At 33.6% G+C, this 5,760-nt stretch overlaps 1 pseudogene; it reads right to left on the bottom strand.

Moving 5' to 3' along the window:
* Window positions 1–4,799: 4,799 nt before the first annotated feature.
* LOC116809348 (mediator of RNA polymerase II transcription subunit 28-like) lies at window positions 4,800–5,335 on the bottom strand (annotated as a pseudogene).
* Between the last annotated feature and the right edge of the window lie 425 nt (window positions 5,336–5,760).

Below are 5,760 nucleotides of genomic sequence, written 5' to 3' on the forward strand. Positions count from 1 at the left end.
GTAACATACACCACTTTCAGTCCTGGCCCTTAAAAATTCCCACAGGTAAATATATCTTCCTTCCTCTATTTGCTGAACCGAGAAGACTATAAAGCTGTGGGTCACAAAGCAGCTTTTGCTGACCTGGATAGATATTGCCTAAGTAAAAGAAATTTTTATTGTATTGAGCCACTGAAAATTTGAGATTATTAGAGCAATTACCCTGTGTCATCATTCTGATGGACAAGTATTCTTCTAGTTTTAAATTCTGTAACTCACCAAAAATCTTTGAGTGAGATAAAAAATGTAGAAAAAATTGTCAGAATTGGTGTCCTTGCCTCAAATCTTGTTCCTCTCTAATTTATTCTCCTTTGCAGTAATTGGAACACTCTGAAAGAAAGTGACCAATAGAATACAATGGAAGAGATGGGATGTGATTTTTAAGGTTAGATCATAAAAGACATTAAAATCCCTGCCTTGATCTCTTAGATTACTTGCTCTGGAGAAAACCAGCCACCAGTTCATGAGGACATTCAAACAGTTCCTGGAGAAGCCCAAGTGGAGAGGAACCAACTTGCCAGCACCAACTTTCTAGTCATGTAGCCATGTGATGAGTGGATCCTACCACCCCAGTCAAGCTTTCATAATTGCAGATCTCATCAATATCTGACCACAACCTCATGAGAGACCCTAAGCTGCTGTGTGTCAGAATTCCTGACACAGAAGCTACAATATTTAATTAATAATCTTTGGGGATTGTTTAAGTTTTATTTTGAGGAAATTCAAACATACACAAAATAGATTTATGTATGACCCTTCATATACCCATTGGTTAGTTTGAACAATTGTTAATATTTTGCTGTTTTTTTCTACATAATTACATGCAATTATCACATTTAACAGAATTAACAATAGTTCTTTACTATCAACAAACTCCATATACCAAGTTTCACATGTTGTATTTGATTTACATTTCTTGAGTCTTTCTTATTCTCTAAAATTTTCCCCATTCCCTTTTTTGCCTTTGATCAATTAAAGGCACCAGGTTATATGTCAGAACAGTGCTTCTTAATTTTAATATTTGAAATATGAATTATTCAGGGATTCTATTAAAATGTAGATTATTCTTCAGTAGGTTTGGGAAAGGCCGTGACATTGTATGTTTCCAACAAACTCCCAGATGACACCTATTTTAATAGTCTGAGGACCACACTTTGGATAAAGTGTTTTATAACCCACTCCAGATGTAATGAATCAGAATCTACGTTTTCCCAGGATTCCTAGTTGATTCATATGCACATCAAAATTTGAGAAGCATTGCTATCAAATGAGAAAGCAGGACTGTATATAGTAAGGAAATGATAATCATTTCTACCTTTTCTTAGTCCCTTAAGAGAAGGGTGTGATTTGCCTTTTGTTTATAGTCAGCTTCTGTTCTGATTGGTCAATCTGCTTTTTTAATTGCCTGAAACCCATGTCATACTGGTTAAGTATTTTGAATACTTTTGTTATTATATATATATAGTTATATATAAATATAATTTTAATAGATTGCCAGATAGACATTTACAAGTTACTGAAACTCATAATGAACACATTTTTTTCTTGTTGGCAGCTGGTTTTATTATATCTGCTTTTTTTCTAAATACAAATAGACTAATATGTGTTAGTATTAAATCATCATCAGATAATTAATAAGCATCTCATGGTTTACACAATTATCTGCTAATACTTGCTATAATTCCCTTTCATCAGCCAGTGCTTATAGATAGGCTTTAATTTCCTCAAAACATTGGAAGAGAATGTCAACTAATGATGAGAAATTTGATTGCATCTCTCTGTGCTCAACACTCATGCAAGTACTGAGTGTTCAGAATTCTGAGTGTTCAGAATTTTTAAATATCAGAAATAAAGACAAGATGTATCATGGAATACAATAGTGATATTTGTTGAAAAATAGAGCAATTTTTGACATTATATAAAGAACCAGGTAAATCTTAAGACACCTTGATATTAACAGCAAAGAGAATCTTAAGTCTTGTGGATTATTTAAGACAGATATATTGTTATTTTAAAGCAGAGAATATTTAAACACTAAGTTCAAATATATTTGTCTTATTTATATTGTTTGAATTTCTTTATTATAGGTATTTTTCTTTCCTTTTTAGAGAAATTCTTTTTAAAAATAGTATTTTTTCCTGATTTTACATGCTATTACATTTACATATGTCTGTAACCAGCATGTGCTGTTTGTGTGTCTGTGTGTTTTAAAACTTTATTTAGATGATATCATACTTGTAGGCATCATTATGAGACATGTATTTTCCTTATTTAATATTATGTTTCTGAGAAATCTCCACATTATTCCATACTCAGGAATCATATACACGCTCTACATTAAAGGAGAAAGGTCTGAAAAAGCGTAATGTACCATTTTCAACAACCAACTTGACTGTTTTAGTCCGAAAGAGAAAATTTCAAATATTAAATTTTAGACATTAGGTAAGATGTCAATTAGGGAAGGTTGGGGGACACATTAGAAATCATTCAAGTAAACTTACTCCTTAGGCAGGCTTTGGGGTCTCCTTGATGTGACATTATTAAATTGGGGTGAAAATATACTTATAACAAAGATGTTTTACCTAAGAGTGTGACTTAGGTTAATACACTTTATCATGTTTTATACTGTATATTTCTTGCCCACTCTTCTATTTTTCATTTTTTGTTGTGTTAAAACTTTAATTTACTATTTATTGTGCTTACAAAATATATCTATTCCTAAATCCCAGGGAATGTATTTTGATCAGTACAGGGAACAATACTGTGACATGTTTATGGATTAATATCATGGAATAATAAATATTTACTAGATGAAATACACAAAACAGTTGAATAGATTTTGCTCAATCTTTCTTACAATATCAACAAGAGACCAGTTGAAAAATAACAGCACTGAAGTATTTTTTTTTTAGAAAATTTATAATAATAGAAAACAGAACTTTAAGATGAAGTTGCCAGCACAGTCTTATGGCATCATCCCTAGGCACTGTCAGTAAGATTGAAATTTTTGATCTCCATTATTATTTTCGACATAGTACCTTCACAGACAGAGCACAGGTAAATAATGTTCTGTAATGAATTCAGTTCATAGTGCCAGTATCTTGAAAAGCACTGTGCACCAGTGCTTCCTATCATATATCAACAGGAGATTACTAGTCTCAGCTCTTCTCATTTTGCTCTGCAAACTCTGGTGTTTATCTTAATCTTTTCTCTTTTTCCTTACCAACATATCTTTTTTGTATCATTCAGGCAATTTTGCCTAGGTATCTTCTTTGGGGATTACAATTTCTTTTGTATATCCTGGGATCTCTTCTAATAACTAGCGGAAAGGAATTAGGGACTTCAACATTGTTGATTTGTGTGTGTGCTAGTCCAATCTAGCAGCAGTTTTTTATATTCCTAATAAACACATGAAGAAATTCAGCTTTCCCAGTTGCATGATCACTTTCCAGATTATTGACTCGAAGTAATCAATAGCTGGTAAATGAGTTAACTGAGAAAGAAACATCATACTGCTTTTTATTTTTGAGGAGGAGGGAACCATTAAAAATCAATTTAAAGTTTTTCTAAATACAACAGAAAAAATCCTACCAACCGTTAAGAAAAGCAAAGTGGAATTCAAATTTGTCTGATAGACATAATTATCTTTTATAGCATGAGCATCATGTAAAGTTTATCTTTATGCTGCAAGGATTAAAAATTTAATTATAAAACAAAATCTTAATTTCTCTGTAAATGACCCATTTTTAAACTTATGAGTTTATTGTGACAGTGTAATAAGGATACCTTTAAATTATTGTATTTGTTTTACCTTGGAAATGGGACAAAATTTTCCCTGTACTCCATTCAGGCTACCCTTGGGCAAAACTGTAGTTCATCTCCCCAAAATCTTGTTTTTCTTTTATCTCCTCTTGTTTTTATTTTGTGGTATAGATCCCCCTCAGGAACCTAAAGTTTCATATTTTCTGTTTCTTTATCCCTTCTTTAAACCTGATCTCAAGAAAACATCTTATTGATTCATTCAAAGTAGCATAGACATTTTATTAAACTTTAAAAATTTCCATTTTAACACAAGACAAAGTTCTAATTTTGCTTACACCCATAAATGAAATTCAAATTAGGTATGAGTTGGAGAGGGGGACAAAGTTTGAGGCATATCTCACCTTACCATTGTGCATAATATTGAAAATTATGCAATAAATTATTTTCTATTACATTCGTGCTAGATGTCTGTTGTCAACTCAGTACTATCACCACTGCATTCCAAGGCTGGAAACTGGATTTTCAAGAATGCGCTTTCTTGGATGGTTCTGAGTTAAAGGCTCCCAAGTTCCACTGAGTCTCCCTTGTCCTCATCCTCAGGCTATTATAATTTTTACATCAGATCAGACTAATGTAACAATTGAGAACGTATATAAAAGATGAAAAGTCATAAGAAAGTTTTTTTAAAACATGTAGAAAAATTATAAAAAATAATCTATAAGTGATATCACCCTAATACTCTAAAACTTTGCTAAAGATAAAAAAATTTACTTGATTTTCCCAAGCCAGAGACATTTTTACAAGGTACCCAAGAAATTAACAGCTACAAAAATAGTGAAAAAATTTTAGATGTGAGTCTAAAACTAAAATCAACTCATTTTCTGGCAGAGTTCTTCCAAAATGTCAAGTCCACAAGAAGGGATGTGTGCCAAAAAGTGTCTGCATAGAGTTGTCTCAGACACCAGCCACTCTCATACTGATAGTCTTTGCCCTTTTGCTCAGGTTGGCATCAGAGGTGCAAGTATATTGGCAGATGCCTGCTCAAGATAGGCCAAGGAACCCTGAGGGATGTTGGCTGGCTTTTTGTGCTGCACATTGATGTCCCCCAGCATCTGCCGTGAATGCCTCAACTATGTCAAGTTCTTCTGGACCAGCATGTCTTTCCACTATAATTCATTCCTTAGTTCTAAGAAATCCTCTTTGATAGCATTATCTGGTTTCTGGACAGATAATTGCAATCTTTTTGAAGAAAAAAACATCCTATCTGTCTTGCAATATCCAGAAACTCCTGGATACACTGATCAACACCAGTTTGAATTTCTTCCTGATTGGTGCCATTGACATAGTTCTGACTCACCAGAGAAGCAAAGCAAGCCTGAAAATATGACTTCAACTTTTCTATCAAGGTACTGTCATAAGGTCTCAGAGAACCTGGAGCTTCCTGAAGAAGCAAAGTCTAGCTTGGGAGTTCCAGTGGGGGTGGTGGGGGACCCAGTGGCTCTGCAGGGAACATACCACCTGGTGGAGCTGCCATATCTTGAATGAGATTTCTTTTAAATAGTCAATGGAGATGTTAACTGGGCAGTTGAATATGAATCTGACATTCCAGAGAGTAGTCCAGAACAAATACAGATTTGAGAGTTATTGACCAAGAGAAGGTATTAAAGCCAGGATTTCCCAGAGATAAGGAAAACACAGAGATGAGATGATTTATGTTCAAATCTGGAGTACTATCAACAGTTGGAGGTTAAGCCTAGGAGGAAGAGACAGGAAAGAAGTCTGTTGAGGAAGGTAGAAGGAAAGCAGGAAAAAGTTGAGTCATAGAAGCCAAGAAAAGAAAGCATTTCAAGAAGGAGGGAATAATCAATTATTTTAAATGCAGTTTAAATTTCAAATATGGTAGGGACAGAAAAGGGATTTCTGATATTTCATAGCATGGAAATTATAGCAACCTTAACA

The sequence above is a fragment of the Hylobates moloch genome, unplaced genomic scaffold (assembly GCF_009828535.3).
Source record: "Hylobates moloch isolate HMO894 unplaced genomic scaffold, HMol_V3 SCAFFOLD_1, whole genome shotgun sequence".
NCBI classification, from domain to species: domain Eukaryota; kingdom Metazoa; phylum Chordata; class Mammalia; order Primates; family Hylobatidae; genus Hylobates; species Hylobates moloch.